The 20,837-nt window shown below is 38.3% G+C and overlaps 1 long non-coding RNA gene across 1 annotated transcript in view; it reads left to right on the top strand.

The window, feature by feature from the left end:
* Positions 1–1,522: 1,522 nt before the first annotated feature.
* Positions 1,523–20,837, top strand: part of LOC123000204 (uncharacterized) — a 32,079-nt gene continuing 12,764 nt past the window's right edge. The window contains exon 1 of the long non-coding RNA XR_006408048.3: positions 1,523–1,625. This is a non-coding gene — a long non-coding RNA (uncharacterized LOC123000204). The remainder of the gene's footprint in view (positions 1,626–20,837) is intronic.

Here is a 20,837-nt window from a genome sequence, read left to right as displayed (position 1 = left end):
TAACGCTGTTAAGACGTTATTTGCCTTTCGTTTGTCTGTGCCAGTCTCCTCACTAGTTGTGCACTGATGAGGCACACGTAATGAGAACGCGGGTGTCCCGGGCAGAAACCGTAGGCGGTGGCTCTGTAGTGTCCTACCCGTCACTGTATTCTTCGCTGCCACGCTCTCAGAGTCAAAACAAAACAAAAGAAAACCTAGTTTCACTTAACAAGGGCCTTGTTGAAGCCGTAAAAATTATTATATTTTGTTAAATCTTGACCCTTGAAAATTTGTATTTTTAATAATCTGGGTGACAGAGCGAGAGGTGCACGTCAAGCGCTGTGGCCGCATCCCGAAGTATGAAAAAGTGCAGTGATTGTCTTGAAGAAAAGCACCAGGCAGTGGTTCGAGTGCAAACGGAACGAACCACTTCGTTTCTACGGAACATCATGTTTACTTGAAAGAATCACTGAAATACAAACTATTTATTTAAACTCGGGTGTTCGGCAGAAGTTTTCAGAAAAGCAAATGAAGTGAGCCTGTCATTTTAAAAAAAGATTAATTTATTTGAGAGAGCGACAGAGAGTGCCCGTGCATGCATATGCTTGAGAAGGGGGAGGGGCAGAGCGAGAGGGAGAGGCAGAATGTCAAGCAGACACCCGCTGAGCGTGGAGCCAGGCACAGGGCTCCCTCTCACCACCCGGAGATCTTGACCTGAGCTGAAACCAAGAGTTGGGAGCTTAACTGACTGAACCATCCAGGTGCCTGTCAAGTGAAGGGGGAAAAAAACTTACTATAGTATTTTCTAAAGTTAAAATTTGAGTTTTTCAGCAAAAATCAGAATTTTGGTAAACTTGTATGTAGCACGGTGAGTTTTGAGTTTGATAGTTTCCCACGACTAAAAGACTTTTCTGATGAGTTGGGTAGTGATAACAATTAACATGATTTTTTAGTATTGTATAAGGAAATGTGTTAGGAAGACCTGAATAAGTCTATGTACTGCTATTTTCAGTATGGCCAATGAAAAATGTTACCTAATTAAGGGTGGGTGAGAGAGCCATTCGAAGTTCAAGATCGACCAGTGGATTTTAATGTTGTAGAGGAGGAGTTCATTGATGAAAACTTCTTGTTCACAACAAAGCAACGAACCAAAGTTCATTGGTTTCAGATTCTTTGTAAATCACCTTTAAGGAACTACCACTACTGGGTTTTGATATGGTATCAAATAGTTATATCAATCATTATCTGAAAAGACTATCAAATTCTTCCTTTTCTAACTACTTACTGTGTAAGGCCAAATTGTTTTCGTATACTTCAACCCAAACAGGATGTGGCAACAGATAGTATGCAGTAGATAGGAGAGTCCAGCTGTCTTGCATGAAGCTAGACAAAAAAATTTGCAAAAATGTAAAATGATGTCTGGTTTTTGGTTTAGAAAAAATAGCCATTTCTCATAAAAGTTATTTATGTTAACATGAATGGGTATATTAATATTATTTTAAAATAGGTATTAAAACATTTTTGGTTTAAATTTATATTACAGTATATGTTAATAACCAAGATCCATATCGCAGAGGGTCTGAAGAGATCCTGAGATCAAAGACTGGAGAACCATCGTCCGGAAGAACATAAATTACAATCTGGAGGTAATGCCAACTTGATCTCTTCAAAGTAAATATGGGCTATTTCCTTTCTTCATTTAAAACAATAATGATCACATTTGGATGGTGTTTTATTAAACTTTCCAAACAGCTTTTACATGCATCAATAAGTTAATCTTTTGTGTAATCTTATAGGTCAGGCATTATTTTCTCCAAGCTATACTAAAGAAAATTAAAGTCCAGAGCAATCAAGCAGCTTATCCTAGATCAGATAGCCAGGGAAAGAACTGGAATCTGTCCCCAGATTTTCCATTTTCATCGTATTTCTATAATAATACTATATAGGTTCAGAAACTACTAGAAATTATTGGTTTGTGAACAGTTCCAATTATAATCAATTTGAAAAGGGGTTATTAAGTTACTTTTGGGTAACAAATATTAAACCCAAATATATAATCAAATCATATTGGTTTTGGGTTATAGTCTTTATGTTGACATGCAAATTATTTCAAATTCTGAATTAGTAATGTCTAAATGAATGTTTTTATATATTTCCTTTATATCTGTTCATTGTATTAGATGGAACTATATGAAACGGTCAATATTCTCTCACTTTTTGACTTATAAAAATGACAATTTCATATGTCTTAAACTAATGCAATTTTTAAAACACAGAAAAGATTAAAGAAATCTTTTAAATTAGGTTAGAAATTATATCAAAAGCATAAAATATAAACTGAAAAAAAAGTCTATGTACAAACCCTAACCTTTAGTCCTACATGCCAATAGTCTAAGGTAACTGCTATGAACAATTTCCCAAATATCTTTCCAGAAATTGTCCATGAATATACAACCTATATATATTTATTAAAACACAAACACACACACTCACAAACACACACAAATGGGAAAATTCTAAACAAACTATTCTGCCAATTGCTTTTTTTGCTTAATATGTTTGGATATCATCCCATTTGATTCATATAGTTCTTTTCCTTTTTTAGTTTTTTTTAAATAATATTATTTTATTATATTATGTTAGTCACCATACAGTACATCCCTGGTTTTTGATGTAAAGTTCCATGATTCATTAGTTGCGTATAACACCCAGTGCACCAAGCAATACGTGCCCTCCTTAATACCCATCACCAGCCTATCCCATTCCCCCACCCCCCTCCCATCTGAAGCCCTCAGTTTATTTCCCAGAGTCCACAGTCTCTCATGGTTCATTCCCCCTTCTGTTTACCCCCCCTTCTTCTTCCCTTTCTTCTCCTACTGATCTTCCTACTTCTTATGTTCCATAAATGAATGAAACCATATGATAATTGTCTTTCTCTACTTGACTTATTTCGCTTAGCATTATCTCCTCCAGTCCCGTCCATGTTGCTGCAAATGTTGAGAAATCGTTCTTTTTGATGGCTGAGTAATATTCCATTGTATATATGGGCCACATCTTCTTAATCCAATCATCTGTTGAGGGGCATCTCAGCTCCTTCCACGATTTAGCTATTCTTTTTTAAAGTTCTATTGTCTATTGGAAGATGTACTATAATTTACTACTGAGTTAAAATTATTGAGATACATATCCATACAGTAAAATGCACTAATCTTAAAGTTTATTTTCTACATGTATATATACATATGCATGCATGTGTATATATGTGTGTGTATAACTGTGTACTACCACCTAGATCTAAGTAAAGAACATTTCTAGCATTCCAGAAGGCCCCACTGAGTTGCTTCCCAGCCAGTAATACCTCCCCAAGCCAGCAACCATTGTTCTGGTTTTTAATACATAGATCAGCTTTGTGTTTTATTAAACTTCATAGAAATGGAATTATACTGTATTACTGTATTTTGGTATACGTGTGCCTGGTTTCTTTTGCTCAGCAGCAGTTCTCTGAGATTGACCCATGCTGTGTATAGCAGTAGTTTGTTCTTTTTACTTGCTGTATAGTATTCCATTGTGTGAATTTATCCATTCTACTATTGACGGATATTAGATTTTTTATTTTTAAAGTTTTAGAGGTGAATAAAGCTTTACTGAACGTTCTTTACATGTCTTTTGGTGGACACATCTATTCATTTTCTTTGGTATAGTCTTACCTGATTTCATTTTGGTTTAAATGTCTGAAAATGCCTGTAAAGGCAGCCCCTTATAGAGGAAGTACAACACACCCATCACTCTAGAAAATAGTGGTAGAAGGCATATGGGTGAAATACAGAAATTCTGAGTGAGATTTTTTTTTATGAGTGAGAGTTAAGAGAACCTTTTAGTTGTATAAATGTGAAGAAAATGTGGTATAAATAAAAATAAATGTTTTAGTAAAATCTGTTTGTATGAGCTGGATGTATGATGGTGGATTCTGGTATGAAGAAGCTCTGCCAGTAGAATGTTAGCTAAAGAAGATATTCTGTTAGAGTAGGACCAGTGGCTCTTTCAGGCTAAAGATATCAATCAGTAATATACTGGCTAAACTTAGCTCTGTGATTTCATTTGCATTCTTTCCGTCATATGCAAACTGGCTTATTTTGAGTGCACTATTTAAAAACCCATAGAATATAATACATGCACTCCAAATGGAAAAGCTAAAGTTGTTTATCTGTAATAGTAATCTAATTTGAGAGTGACTGGGTGGCTCGGTTGGTTAAGCATCTGCCTTTGGCTCGGGTCATGAGCCTGGGGTTCTGGATCGAGCCCCACGTAGGGCTCTCTGCTCAGTGCGGAGCCTGCGTTTCCCTTTCCATCTGCCCCTCCCCCTGATTGTGCTCTCTATCTTGCTCACGTACACACTTGCTCTCTCTCTCTTCCCCCAAATAAATAAATAAAAATAAAAACTTTTGTGGGGTTTAATATTAATGATCGTTGAGAGAGTGCTACAGATGATCTATTCCTGAGGTGACTCTGAAAGTTTCTCTAAAAAATGTTTTGCTATCATGTGTTTTCTTACCATTTGAAAGTTCTAATTGTTTATCTTTAATTAATATTTTACCTAATTCAGATCTTTTAAATCAAACGTTAATATTTCGTGTAGCATGTCATAAGTAAAACAGATACAACTTGAAGGTACTCTGTCACATCATTTTACCAAAATGACACCCCAAAAGTAATTAGCAAATTATTTTTTGGTTTAATTTCTAAACAAACCACAATGGAACATGTTAACATTTAGAATGTTCTGACATTATCACGTTTCCAAACATAAACATGGTTCTGTTTATTCATTGCCTGACACCATTATTAATATTACCAGAAATAGATTTATTCATGTGGTTTCTTTCTTTTGATTAAGTACTGAGAGACCAAAGTTGTTGTTGTTTTTTAAAGTATCAACAGTGGTAATTTGTGGATGTGGAATTTTTTAAAACACTAGAAGCCACATATTGCGCTCTTGCTCTGGATATTTATCTCAAATCGCCCGCTGGACACCTCTGCTTCAACATCTTGAGCTCAGGATGTCGAAAGTGGAACCCTGACTCCCACCATCTCTGCCCTGCTACTTCCGGCTTCCCGCTTCCCGCCCCTTCTTCGCCCAATCTCCTTCACTTTCAAAAAAGGCACACCCACGGGCTCAGTTGCTTAAGCCGGAATCTCCGAGCTTTATCTCTGATTCTTCCTTCTTCCTACATCCCATCCAACCGCAAGTCCTGCCCTTCCTCCCTCGTATCCCTCTCTCACTGGTCTTCGCTCCGCCTCCCCAGCGCCGCCACAGTCGCCCATCTTCTCTTGCCCAGAGCACCACAGTCGCCTGCTTTCTGGTGACAGTGCTTTCACTTTTGATCCCCATTTGTTCTCCACACGAAGTCAGAATCATTTTTAAGAACATAAACTCATGTCATCCTGCTTACAACTCTTAATATGACACTTGAAAAAAATTCCCACAGTGACCCGCTCTTACCATGACTCACTAATCCAGGATGGTGTGATAGTTGCTCCCCGGTCTCACCATGCCTGGTGCCAGTAAGCTCTAGCCACACTGCCTCCTTTTAATTCCTTGAACATGTCAAGCAAGCCCCTCCCAACCTCATCACTTTGTGCCCCCGGTTTCATCTGTTTAGGATACTCCCTACAACCTCATGCGGTTAGCTCTTTCTCAGTATTCCACTCCTTTATTTATTTATTTATTTATTTATTTGTTTGTTTGTTTGTTTGTTTGTTTGACAGAGAGAGACAGCCAGCGAGAGAGGGAACACAAGCAGGGGAACACAAGCAGGGGGAGTGGGATAGGAAGAAGCAGGCTCCCAGTGGGGGAGCCCGATGTGGGGCTCGATCCTCCAACGCCAGGATCACGCCCTGAGCCAAAGGCAGACGCCTAACGATTGAGCCACCCAGGCACCCCTCAGCATTCCACTCTTAACTTAAATGTAACCTCCTTGGAGTGGCCTTTCCTTGTTACCTGATCTTAGTAGCCTGCTATTTTCTATCCCTCTATTCTTTTTTTTTTTTTTTAAATAGCATTTACTAAACTTGTAAATATATACTTGTTTTCTTGTTTATTGTCTTCTTTGTTGTATCAGTTAGGATTTGGTTCAACTGCTGAAAGCCAAAAATACAGTGGCTGGAAAAAATAGTAGTTCATTTTCCACTCATATAAACAAAGTTTAGAGCTAGATAGATTAAGTTTAGTTTGATAGCTCCATGGTCATAGGAGACCTAGATTCACTGCTCCACCAAATTCAGCAGGGCTTCCACCTCACAGTCCAAAATGGTTGCTCAAGCTCCAGCCATCTTGCTCCATTCAGCAGGAATCAGGAAGGTAAATGTGGTCTTTATTCAAGCTGGAAGAGGCTAAACACACAGTTAAAAATGGTGAGTTCCTTAATGAAATTATTGCTTGAGCACAGATTATCAGTTTGTGTTAAAACTATTAGGTGGCTCAGTCCATGAAGTGTCTACCTTTAGCTCAGGTCATGATCCTGGAGTCCCAGGATCAAGTCCTGCATTGGGCTCCCTGCTTAGCAGGGAGTCTGCTTCTCCCTCTGCCCCTCACCCTGCTTGTTCTCTCTCTCCCTCCCTCTCTCTCTCTCTCTCTCTCTCACTCTCTCTGTCTCTCTCTCAAATAAGTAAATAAAATCTTAAAAAAAAAAACCCTATTAGGCGAATGGCTGAGAAAAGAACCTTCATAAAGTACCCCCCCCAAAACTCTACAGATTACTTTTTGTTCACAGGAGGAAAAAAAAAAGTAGCTTTATAGCAGAGGAGTTGTCTGTCCTCACCTTAATCCAGTAGTCAAATATGCTGTTTCCTGATACGATGCAATATGAAGTACACAGTACCACATATGGTGAAATCTTGCCAAAAATGGTTGAGTCTAGAGGCACCTGGGTGGCTCAGTTGGTTAAGTGACTGACTCTTAATCTCAGCTCAGGTCTTGATCTCACGGTCATGAGTTCAGGCCCAGCACTGGGCTCCATGCTAGGTGTGGAGCCTACATAAAAAAAGAAAAGAAAAGAAAATGTTGGAGTTTAATTGGGCCTTTTGTTGTAACTTCCAGGTTTACAGGAATTACAAGGAAAAGAGAAAATAATTGATACCCTGAAGAAGAAATCACACAGATTGAGAAATTGGGGCATTCTATAAGACAGTTAGTCCTGTCTCTTTAGCATTTCAGTCTTGTGAATATAAGGACTGATTTCTTTTAAGGAGGCTGAGGGACATAACAACCAGAGGTGATGTGTGATCCTCAGCTGGATCCTGCTTTGGACTAGAGAGCTATGAAGGACATTTTGTGGACCACTGGAAAAATGTCAAAATGGGTGGTTCCTAAGATATGATAGACTATTCAATATATAGAACTGTTGAATCACTATATTGTGCACTTGAAACTACTATAACACAGTATGTTAATTATACTTCAGTTTAAAAAAGGAATGAGGGACACGTGGGTGGTGCAGTTGTTCAAGCGCCCTACTCTTGATTTCAGCTCAGGTCATGATCTCAAGGTCATGAGATTGAGCCCTGCAATGGGCGTGCTCAGTGAGGAGTCTGCTTGAGACTCCGTCCCTCTTCCTTGCCCGTCCCCCCCACTCTCTCTCTCTCTCTCTCTCAAACACATAAATAAATCTTTTAAAAAAGGCATTACTAATGTCAGCTGTGATAACGTTATTTTGGCTATGTAGGAAAATGTTCTTATTTTTTAAAGGTGCGTACTAAAATTTAGGGGAAGCATGATGATTGCTATGAAAATTCTTCAGCATAACAAATTGGGGGGCTCTTTCTAATGAAGAAGGGGATAGTGGATATTGGGGGTCAACGAGAAGCCTTGGGCTTACTGCACCACCAGACTGAAAGCCGCACACACTGCAGTGCCTCTGTTGCTTCCCATTCCATAACCAGTGCCTAATACAGTGTTCAGCATGGAGTAGGAACTGCGTACATATTTACTAAATGAAGGGATAGATGGGGATGGGAAAAGATGCGCGACTTCAACGGACATGAAAATTCAGCAGACGTCGCTAAGGGATCAATGTACTTGAAAAATAGATACAACTAAAATGTAACAACCATGTGCTATAATGATAACTAAAATGAGAAAAGATATGAAACTTCAAAAAAAGTCGAAAAGATTAAAATGGTAAAATAATAATTATCGGGGTGCTATTATTAATTTTATTGCCCCATTCCCATTCCTTTTGGAGTCCTGGACATTGAACTGGCTTTTTGTAATGAACAATAAGCGCATATAAAAAACTAAATTCCATGTGTTTCTCAGGAGGTTGTTAGAAATTCAAAGAACTATTTTTTTCTCTTCCTCACTCCCATCTTCTTTCTTTCTCCTACTGCTGATGTGGTAGACAGCAAGATACCCATCTGCTGACTACAGCTCCTTCCTATTAGCCAATGACATTCCAGGAGAGTTTTCCACTTCCCTGCATCATTAGTTGAAAAATAAAGTTTTTAATGAATCGTTGAATACTACATCAAAAACTAATGATGTGCTATATGCTGGCTCATTGAATATAATAGTAAAAAAAGAAAAATGATTAAGTTTTTACTATATGTATTAAGTATTTTTTAAAAAAGAAAAAGAAAACCAATGAAGCCTAAGTCATAGAGCTCGTGTTTGGGGAGTCAGGATCAACACAGGTAAAACAAAAGTAAAAAATCCCAGCAATACTTTGTTTTTCTATGCTGGTTTACATTTACAAACAGCTTTGACAACATGTCATTTATTCTCAAAATGATAGCTTGCTGATGGCTGGGTTTAAAAAAAAGATTCATTGACTTGCTCAAGGTCATCTCCATAGTGAGAGATAAATCTGATACGGGTGCCCATGTTTTCTGACTTCTTGTGCCAGTTCTTATTCTTACCTTCTGAAGACCACAACTTAAGCCACGATTGCCTTTTGACTCTACAGTGTGCCAAGGACAACAGACTGAGCTATTCTGTGGTTGACTGAAGTCCATACACCTTGACTGTAGGGATGATTTCTAAAACTTTCATTTTGGTCATTTCCCCCCCATTTCTGTTAGCAATCAGAAGCACCACTGTGATCAGCAAGAGAGAAGGAAAACCTCCAACTACCATGAATCGTGCTTAACACAGTACGAGAATGTTTTGGATCCTACTACGAGAAGTTCATTTAAAATTTCATCTACACAGCAGAAGCTGTGAAAAGCATAGACAAGTCTAGGCTGAAAGTGGCTGGTAGCTGGCACGTATACCATAGAAATTCCTTATGAGTAAAAAAGAATCTGTGATTTTGTGTGGTACATTTAACATTATCACCACCTACACAGTCAGTTAAAAGCTGTTCATGGCTGAGGAGAAACCTGATTCCCTCCTACGTCACATCTCAGCTTCCTTTTGTGATGAGCTATGGGTGGCTTCCTTGCAAGTGTTTGTACCTTTTACTCAAACATTCCAATAGGGCAGCACTTGGAGAATCTAGAAATAGGTTAATTTAGTAACATTTAGTAATTAAATAATAATAATACAATCAATTTAAAATATTTTCTCTATTCCCTCTTTTTTATCCCCTGTATATCACTAATACATAGTCCTCGAGTCCTCTCCATTTTTTTAAAGTCTTTCCAATACATCTCTCATTTCCACCCTACCACCCTTGTTCATTTTTTAAAGATTTATTTATTTATTTAATAGAGAAAGAGTGGAGGGAGGGGCAGAGGGAGAGGGAGAAGCAGGCTCCCCACTGAGCAGAGAGCCCAACGTGGAGCTCGATCCTAGGACCCTGGGATCATGACCTGAGCCAAAGGCAGATGCTTAACCGACTGAGCCACCCAGGTGGGCCTCTACCACCCTTGTTCAAACACTAGTTACCTTTAGTACTATAAAGCCCGATGAAATACTCCTACTACCTATTTTCCCTTCACTTTCTCCAAGTCATTCTTTATGTGTTCCAAATAGTTTGACTGAATCAAATTCTTTTCCTGCTTAAAAACATACAATGCCTTAACTGCTCTGACATTGAAGGTCCTCTAGAATATGGTCTCCACTTACCTATGTGACCTTATCTTGCTCTTCTATTTGTAATAACAACAATAATAATTATTATTAATTGGGTACCCAAATTCCAAACACTGTGCTGGGTGCTATTCCTATCCAACACAAACTCCTGTTCCAGCTAGACCTGTGTCCTTATGGTTCCCGCGCCTACTTTGCTCTTTTCAACACTATGCCCATGCTCTGTTTTTTATGTCCTCTATGTCCCCAAATCCTGCTAATATTTTGAGGCAGATAATTTCTCAGCCCCTTCAAAAATCCCCCCAAATCATTCAGATCCCTTGATCTCTTCTATATCTGACTTGTTAACACTCTTTTTCTGTGCCACATGCTACAATACTTAGTACCACTGTGTGATTATTTAGTCCTTTAGGTATGTAAATTCACCACCCCTTAAGTCCTGCGTTGGCATCCATGGATGGGCCTCAAAGCGTGCACGAACCATTTGGAATTCCGTGTTTTACACTTGTGTGTTTTCTCTAGGTCAGGAGTTTTCATGGCATCACAGAGAGATCCATGAAGGTTGAGTTCCTCTTTGGATACCAGTCATGCTTTTAGTTCAAGCCTCTTACCTAAACATAGGAAATATATATCTTATTGCATATCCTCTGATCCTCCATTATAAAACTTCTAACGGGTATGGGACTGAGTTTTAAAATTCTGACCTGTTATTTTACTCTGCATTAAATAAGAGGTGTCCTGAATTTGGATGTGAAAAACATAACCACTATATGCAGAACTTATTTCAACAATAATTTTTAAATTAAGTATTTTTTGTATAGGTAATACAGTTATGTAATTTGAAGGTCAAAACTACATAAAAAGGTTAACCAGAGAAGTCTCACGCCCAACTGCCTTTTATAGGTGACCATCAACAAAAAGATTTTATTTTTAATTTTTTAAAAGATTTTATTTTTTTGTCAGAGAGAGAGCACGAGCAGTGGAGAGTGGCAGGCAGAGGGAGAAGCAGGCTCCCCACTGAGCAAGGAGCCCGAAGCAGAACTCGATTCCAGGACCCTGGATCACAACCCGAGCTGAAGGCAGATGCTTAACCAACTGAGCCACCCACGTGTCCCCAAAAAATGATTTGAATGCCATCGATAATACAATAATATCTGTAGCTTCATTAGTCAAGGCTCTTTGGGTTGCAAGTAACAGAAATTTATATGGAACCACTATACAAAAAGGAAATTTTTTTTAAGAATAGAGTATCCCAAGGAAGGCAGAAAGCGCAGCCAGGTTTCAGGAAGGATTGGAACAAGGACTTGGAATCCATCAAGAACACAAGCAGCTAATTTTTGTCTGACTGTGCCTATTGGGTTCTGTTCTCTCTCTCTCTCTCTCTCTCTCTCTCTCTCTCTCTCATTCTCACTGCAGACTGACTTTTTTGCTTTGGCCGCACGAGTCCAAACACAACTGTCCCTCTGCTCCTGAGTGTACTCATCCTCTGTTCAGGTGAGCAGCCCAGCTTCTTATCTCTCAGTGCGAATTCGGAGAGAGAGAGAGACGGAGAGACAGAGAGAGAGACAGAGACTGAGACGCTATTTGGCCTGACGAGAGTCATGTGAGCATCCTTGGTTGGTCAACTCTGGACCTGAGAGTGGGAAACAGTACAAACATGGATGCCAGGGATCCAGCCCTGTGTAGGGCCCACCTACTATCCCCTGAGGTGCCTGCTACAACGGTCTTGCTGACCATAGAAAACCAGCTTTTAATTTTCATGGGACTGAGGCCACTTTTGGCCCAGATAGTTACCCAATGCTGATTATCGCTTTTCCTAGTGGCAGGAAATAACTCAAGAGAGCCACAGTGTTTTTTGAGTAGCATACTCTCCTGGGACATGGAGGATTGCTTATCCCTATTTTTATTTAAAGTTTTTTCAAGTTTCCCTGGGCCAATTCGCATTGGCTGCATTCTGCTATCCTCACTCTGGCTGGTGCTTATGTTACCACCTCTGGTTTTCTCCTGGGTATTGCCTAGTCAGGAACAAGGCCCACTGCCTAATTACTGAAAATAATAGAGCAGAGTGATATAGGGCTCCTACCAGATCCTTACAACTCTGTTTTGAAGAAGGTGGGGGTGAACGGTGCTAAGAAAAATAAGTATCGCCTAAGTTACAATATACAATTTTAATACGTAAAGAATATGGCTTTAATGTATTTACATGTCATGATGGTGCTAAATGAACTTCATGGATGGTATATCTTATCAATGCTTCTCTTATCCATGAGTTGAGAATGGTGTTAGTAGAAGTAATTTGAAAAAAGCAAAAGGGATATTATCTCTTTAGTGAGATTTTCCACACAGAACAAATATTAGCAATCCTTCCTCCCTTCCCTCCCAACCATCCATCTATCTATCCATCCGTCCATCCAACCTCCCAACCATCTAAGTATTGCAGTACCTTCTCAGAACTCCCCAGGACTTGTACTGTCTAAAATTCTTATTTTACTGCATAAAATATCCTCAATAATTTTTTCATAATTAAATTCAATTAATTCACATATAGTGTATTATTAGTTTCAGAGGCAGAGTTAAGGGATTCATCGGTCTTATATAATACCCAGTGCTCATTACATCCTGTGCCCCCTTTGTGTCCATCACCCAGTTACCCCATCCCCCCACCTCTCTCCCTTCCAGCAACCCTAAATTTGTTTCCTATGATTAAGAGTCTCTTATGGTTTGTCTCCTTCTCTGATTTCATCTTGTTTTATTTTTTCCTCTCTTTTCCTATGATCTCTGTTTCGTTTCTTTAATTCCATGTATGAGTGAGATCATATGATAATTGTCTTTCTCTGATCGACTTATCTTAGCATAATACCCTCTAGTTCCCTCTACATCATTGCAAATGGCAAGATATCATTTTTCTGATGGCTGAGTCGTATTCCATTATATACATATATTACATCTCTATCCATTCATCTGTTGATGGACATCTGGGCTCTTTTCATAAAGAAAAGAGGCTATTGGGGACATTGCTGCTATAAACATTGGGGTGCAGGTGCCCCTGCGGATCCCTACATTTGTATCTTTGGAGTAAACAGCCAATAGTGCAATTGCTGGGTTGCAGGGTAGCTCTATTTTCAACTTTTTGAGGAACCTCCATACTGTTTCCCAGAGTGGCTGCACCAGCTTGCATTCCCACCAACAGTGTAGGAGGGTTCCCCTTCCTTTGCATCCTCACCAACATCTGTCGTTCCCTGAGTTGTTAATTTTAGCCATTCTGACTGGTGTGAGGTGGTATCTCATTGCGGTTTTGATTTGTATTTCCCTGATGCCAAGTGATGTTGAGCATTTTGTTGGCCATTTGTATGTCTTCTTTGGAGAAATGTCTGTTCTTGTCTTCTGCCCATTTCTTGATGGGATTATTTGTTCCTTGGGTGTTGAGTTTGAGAAGTTCTTTATAGATTTTGAATACTAGCCCTTTATCTGATATGTCATTTGCAAATATCTTCTCTCATTCTGTTGGTTGTCTTTTGGTTTTGTTGACTGTTTCCTTTGCTGTGCAAAAGCTTTTTATCTTGAGGAAGTCCCAATAGTTCATTTTTGCCTTTGTTCCCCTTGTCTTTGAGATGTGTCTAGCAAGAAGTTGTTGTGGCCAAGGTTGAAGAGGTTGCTGCCTTTGTTCTTCTCTAGGATTTTGATGGATTCCTGACACATTTAGGTCTTTCATCCATTTGGTGTCTATTTTTGTGTATGATGAAGAAAATGTTCTAGTTTCATTCTGCATGTGGCTGTCCAATTCTCCCAACACCATTTGTTGAAGAGATTATCTTTTTTCCTTTGGATACTCTTTCCTGCTTTGTCAAAGATTAGTTGACCATAGAGCTGAGGGTCTGTTTCTGGGTTCTCTCTTCTCTTCCACTGATCGATGTGTCTGTTTTGTGCTAGTACCATAGTGTCTTGATGACCACAGCTTTGTAATAGAGCTTGAAGTCCAGAATTGTGATGCTACCAGCTTTGGTTTTCTTTTTCAACATTCCTTTGGCTATCTGGGGTCTTTTCTGGTTCTGTAGAAATTTTAGGATTATTTTTTCCTGCTCTGTGAAAAAAGTTGATTATTTTGATAGGGATTGCATTGAATGTGTAGATTGCCCTAGGTAGCATAGACATTTTAACGTTTGTTCTTCCAATCCATGAGTATGGAACATTTTTCCATTTCTTTGTGTCTCCCTCAATTTCTTTCATGAGTGTTCTATAGTTTTCTGAGTACAAATCCTTTGCCTCTTTGGTTAGGTTTATTCCTAGGTATCTTGTGGTTGTGGGTGCAATTGTAAATGGAATCAAATCCTTAATTTCTCTTTCTTCTGTCTCATCGTGTATAGAAATACAACTGATTTCTGTGCATTGATTTTATATTCTGCCACTTTGCAGTAGATGCTTAACTGACTGAGCCACCCAGGTGCCCCTATTGGGAGATTTTTGATTACTACTTCAATTTCCTTGCAGGTTATGGGTCTGTTCAGGTTTTCTATTTCTTCCCATTTCCATTTTGGTAGTTTATACATCTCTAGGAACGCATCCATTTTTCCCAGGTGGCCTAATTTGTTGGCATATAGTTGCCGATAATATGTTCTTATAATTGTTTGTATTTCTTCAGTGTTGGTTGTGATCGCTCCCCTTTCATTCATGATTTTATTTATTTGGGTCCTTTCTTTTTCTTTTTGATAAGTCTGGCCAGGGGCTTATTGATCTTACTAATTCTTTTAAAGAACCAGCTCCTAGTTTAGTAGATCTGTTCCACTGTTCTCTTGGTTTCTTTTTCATTGATTTCTGCTCTAATCTTTATTAATTCTCTTCTCCTCCTGGGTTTAGGCTTTATTTACTGTTCTTTCTCCAGCTCCTTTAGGTGTAAGGTTAGGTTGTGTATTTGATAACTTTCTTATTTCTTGAGAAAGGCTTATATTGCTGTATGCTTCCTTCTTAGGACCACCTTTGCTGCATCCCAAAAGTTTTGAACAGTTGTGTTTTCATTTTCATTTTTTTCCATGAGTTTTTAAAATTCTTCTTTAATTTCCTGGTTGACCCATTCATTCTTTAGTAGGATGCTCTTTAACCTCCAGGTATTTGAATTCTTTCCAAATTTCCTCTTGTTTTTGAGTTCAAGTTTCAAAGCACTGTGGTCTGAAAATATGCAGGGAATGATCCCAGTCTTTTGGTACCAGTTGAGACCTGATTTGTGACCCAGTATGTGATCTATACTGGAGAAAGTTCCATGTGCACTCGAGAAGAATGCGTATTCTGTTGCTTTAAGGTGGAATGCTCTGAATATATCTGTGAAGTCCATCTGGTCCGGTGTGTCATTCAAACCCCTTGTTTCCTTGTTGATCTTCTGCTTAGATGATCTGTCTATTGCTATGAGTGGAGTGTTAAAGTCCCCTACTATTATTGAATTATTATCAATGTGTTTCTTTAATATTGTTATTAATTTGTTTATATAATTGGCCCCTCCCATGTTAGGGGCATAAATATTTACAATGTTAGATCTTCTTGTTGGATAGACATTTTAATTATGATCCTTCCTTATCTCTTATTACAGTCTTTGGTTTAAAATCTAATTTGTCTGATATAAGGATTGCTACCCCCAGCTTCTTTTTGATGGTTTTCCACCCCCTCACTTTCAATCTGGAGGTGTCTTTGGATCTAAAATGAGTCTCTTGCCAACAGCATATGGATGGGTCTTACTTTTTTATCCAATTTGATACCCTGTGTCTTTTGACTGGGGCACTTAGCCTACTTACATTCAGAACAACTATTGAAAAATATGAATTTAGTGCCATTGTATTACCTGTAAAGTGACTGTTACTGTATATTGTCTCTGATCCTTTCTGGTTTATGTTACTTTTGGGTTCTCTCTTTGCTTAGAGGATCCCTTTTAATATTTCTTGTAGGACTGGTTTGGTGATTACATATTCTTTTAGTTTCTGTTTGTCCTGGAAACTTTTTATCACTCTTTCTATTTTGAATGACATCCTAGCTGGATAAAGTATTCTTGGCTGCATATTTTTCTCATTTAACACCCTGAACATATCATGCCAGTCCTTTCTGGCCTGCCAGGTCTCTGTGGTTAGGTCTGCTGCCAGCCTTATGTTTCTACCTCTGTAGGTTAAGGACCTCTTGTCCAGAGCTGCTTTCAGGATTTTGTCTTTGTCTCTGATATTTGTAAGTTTCACTATTATATGTCACAATGTTGACCTATTTTTATTGATTTTGAGGGGGATTCTCTGTGCCTCCTGAATTTTGATGTCTATTTCCTTCCCCAGATTAAGGAAGTTCTCTGCTATAATTTGCTCCAGTATGCCTTCTGCACCCCCCCCTTTCCTCCTCTTCTGGGATCCCAGTTATTCTAATATTGTTTTGCTTTATGGTATCAATTTTCTCTCAAATTCTCCCCTCATGATCCAGTAGTTGTTTATCGTCTTTTTTTCAGCTTCTTTATTCTCCATCATTTGGTCTTCTATGTCACTAATTCTCTCTTCTGCCTCATTTATCCAAGCAGTTAGAGCCTTCATTTTTTATTGTGTCTCATTAATAGCCTTTTTTATTTCAACTTCATTAGATTTTAGTTCTTTTATTTCTCCGGAAAGGGATTCTCTAGTGTCTTCTATGCTTTTTTCAAGCCCAGCTGTTATCTTTGTAATCATTATTCTGAACTCTAGTTCCAACATCTTACTTATATCCATACTGATTAGGTCCCTGGCAGTCAGTACTGCCTCTTGTTCTCTTTTTTGAGGTGAGTTTTTCCGTGTTGTCATTCTTGCAGAAAGTAGTCACTTTTCGAAGTGCAGCAATTCTTCTCTTAGCTCTCTGGTTGACTTCACGGGTGTTTAGAATGATTTGATAGCTATCTAGCTGAATTCCTGGGACCAGGCAAATCTAAGGTCTCCTACTCCTCTGCCATCATGGCAAAGCCTATCCTCAATGATGTTCATGAATAAAACCCAACGTGTATAGTGTGCTTTTGTGTGCCAGGCAGTCTTAAAAGTATTTTGTGATTATTCAACTAATTCTTGAAAGCACCTTATGAGGTGACCACAATTATGATCCTCATTATACAGATGAGGAATAAGGCACAGAGATGATAATTGCTCAAAATCACAAACCAAGTAAATGGTCAGGATGTAAACCTAAGTAAGTTTGACTCTAGAATCTTTGCTTTTTAACCCTACCTTCACTTTCTCATAGTGAAGGCCGTATTCAAAACGGCGGTTACCAAATTGTTGAACATGTTTTAAAAATACACCTAACAGGATTGACGAATCTGCTGATGTGGCTCATTTGTGAGCCTGCAGAGCTAAGTGCTTCTGAACTGGCCTGGTGGGCCTGGTTGTCATTTACTTCTCTAGCCATTTCTTGAGGGTGGCTTACCTTTTGTAAATGCCACCTTTCTTACAAGCTTTAGATTTGGAAGCTATCTACGAGTAAAAAATAATTAAAGAGCATTGTAGCTCCAAATTAATGTAATATTTTCCCTTCTAATTTTTTATTACAGGTAGTAGTATCACTCATTTGAATGCTGTGTTCCTAGGTGGTGGCCCTCGGTGCTGGATGTAACAGCAGAGCTCTGTTAGAAGTGGCAAAAGAGATGAAAGTCAAGTTGATAACTAAGACTTGAGAAAGCAATAGAACAAATAGATTATTGCTTTGGAGAGGTTTTGATCTAACTATGGAGAATGATTATGAACTGTCTGTAAGGCTTTGAAGAATCAGTATGACCCTGTAAAGATAACAGACAGGAATGCCATGCTTGAATCTTAATGCATAAGTTAAGACCCAGAAGTGCTCATGACTCCCTAAAAATTTTTGCAAGAACATTTCTAATAAAGTCACACGCATAGTGTGATTGACAGCATTAGGGTACACCTGAGATCAGTAACGATGAATCTGAGTTCACATTGGTTGACATAGTTGTATGTTTTTCTCTAGCTACGTTCAGCTATGATGGTGCAAAAATTAGATAAAGCAGAGTTGGATTTAACTGGGGTTGTGGTTTCACAGAGCTAGATAGGGGAAGGGAGTTGAGGGAGTCTTTGCTAGTCTTAACTACTCATTATATGTAAATTTTTAAAACACCTTGTCCAATTTCATATAAAAGTCTTGGGAATTTTTTTTTGAACTCTCTTGACCATACTAATCAATTTGGGACTAATCACCTCCTTTATGATACTGAGTCTTACATCTCTTTACATATTTTTAGTCTCTATAACATCTTTCAATAGAGTTTTCAATTTTTCTCCAAAAAATTAAGTCACATAGAGATACTAAATCTAATATCAATGGACATGAAAAAAATTGTGTATCTATCACAACCTTGCTCATTGTTTTCATATTTAAAGTTGTCCTTTGAAAATTTTCCATCTAAGTTTCATCATAAAATTATGAAATTATGATTGCTGTAAAATTCTTATTTTGAGACTCAAATGGTCTAGTAATAACAAATGTTGTAACTCAGCTGCCCATGTAGAAATAGTTCTCTTAAAAAAAAGAAAGGAAAAAAGAAATAGTTCTCTTGTAGCTGTTTTCCTTTGAGTTTTTATCCTCTGAGTAGGCTGTTCTGCCTCTCCCAAAGATAGTGTGTGATTTTTCCTTGTAAATATTTGTTTTTTCTTTTCACTTAGTTCCCCTACTGTATAAAATATTTGGAAATGCAATGTCTAAAGAGAATGTGTAAATGTTTTGAGGCATCGTGCATCACTATAATTAACTACTCAAGTTCAGAGCCCAAATTTCATCATTATATTAGATTTTTAAAAATCCAGTAATTTGGTTAAAACGAAGCCTCTCTTTCTGTGTGTGTGTGTGTGTGTGTGTGTGTGTGTGTATGCATTAGCACAGGTGTAATATTGGCTATATATTTAGATTAGTTTCCTATGTCTGCCATAACAAGGTACCACAAAATGGATGGTTTAAAACAAAAGAGATTTATTCTGTCACACTCACACTTCAGGAGGCCAAACGTAGGAAACCAAGTTATTGACAGGGCCATGCTCCCTCCAAATCTTCTAGGATCCACTCTTGCTTCTTCCAGCTTTTGGAAGCCCCACGTGTTCCTTGGTTTGTGGTAGCACTGCTGTAATTTCTGCCTCTGTCTTCACATGGCCATCTTCTCTATGTGGTTTTGTCTTCTACTCATCTTAGAAGGACACCAGTCATATTGGATTAAACCCACTCTGCTGCAGTACGACCTCATCTTAACCAACTACGTCTGCAAGGACTCTATTTCCAAATTAGGTCATTCTGAGGTACTGGGGGTGAGGACTTCAAAATATCTTTTTTGGGGAGATACCGTTCAACTCATAACAATACCTAATTATTTGCTAAGAGATCCCGTGTTAGTTTTTTTTTAGGAATATGTGCATATTCATTTAAAAATGTAACTTTGAAAAAATAAAAAATAAAAATAAAAATGTAACTTTAACATTTTTGTTAAATGAAATAATATACTGTTAAAAATCTGCAGGAATAATATATTACATATCAACTAGACCTTTATGGGAACTCTTCATTTGTTCCTTTAATAAAAGTTCTGCAGGCAATATTTTTTATATTTTTGATTAAGAAATTTGGCTGAATCACTGACTTTACTATGGTTTTCTTGAGTATATTTCCAAGTCTATTCAGCTTTCTACATAGTTTCATATTTGCTTCTAGAAATGAGAAAGATAAAGTTTGAGAACAGAAGCTCATCTAAGTTAAACACACTGAGTAACTCTCCTTTTTCTCTTTATTTTCTTACTTTGAAATATATAAAAGGAAACTGTCTTCTTTCAAAAAAGGCTCTAAAAGATCTCGGTACATTTATAGAGTCTGCTGAATGCTGTAACAAGTCTGCCAGCACCATCTTTGGTTTAGAGCATTGTTGAAAATGTCCTTCCGTAAAATAGATCTTTCTGAGCTGCTCACCCCAATATTTGTGTTGGTTTGAAAGAGAAATGAAAAGTTAACAATAGAGGTGCCTGGGTGGCTCAGTCGTTAAGCATCTGCCTTTGGCTCAGGGCGTGATCCCAGGGCCCCGGGATCCAGCCCCGCATCGGGCTTCCTGCTCCACTGGGAGCCTGCTTCTTCCTCTCCCACTCCTCCTGCTTGTGCTCCCTCTCTCGCTGGCTGTCTCTCTCTCTGTCAAATAAAGAAATAAAATCTTTTTTTAAAAAAGTGAAAAGTTAACAATAAACAACAGTAAAGACAAAATCTTGAAGGTAGATCAGAGCTAGAAGCCAGTCATCTAGTTGAACTCCCTGATTTACAAGGGAGATAGTGAGGCCCAGAGGTTCCTGAAGGTCACTCTGTTGAAACATGACAGAACTGGATCTAAAATCGTGCTCTACTGAATCACATTGTCTTGTCAAAGGGTGAACAATGGCTAGCACTGAATTATACACATTTTCATTAAAGTATAGTTGACACACAATGTTATATTAGTTTCAGGTGGACCACATAGTGATTCAACACCTGTATACATTGTATACCTCAAGTGTAGCTACCATCTGTCACCATACAATGCTGTTACAGTGCCATTGACTCTATTCTCTATGCTATACTTTTCATCCCTAGGACTTATTCATTCCATAACTGGAAGACTATACTTCCCAGTCCCCTTCGCCCATCTTGTCCATCCCCCTCTCCCCCTCCCCTGTGGCAACCATTAGTTTGTTCTCTGTATTTATGGGTCTGTTTCTGTTTTTGTTTGTTCATTTGTTCATTTGTTTTGTTTTCTAGATTCCACATAAAAGTGAAATCACATGGTAGTTGTCTTTCTCTGTTTGACTTATTTCACTTAGCATAATACCCTCTA

This window comes from Ursus arctos, unplaced genomic scaffold (assembly GCF_023065955.2).
Source record: "Ursus arctos isolate Adak ecotype North America unplaced genomic scaffold, UrsArc2.0 scaffold_8, whole genome shotgun sequence".
NCBI classification, from domain to species: Eukaryota; Metazoa; Chordata; class Mammalia; order Carnivora; family Ursidae; genus Ursus; species Ursus arctos.
Note: the sequence above shows the minus strand (reverse complement) of the source record. Positions and strands in the feature narration are given on the sequence as shown.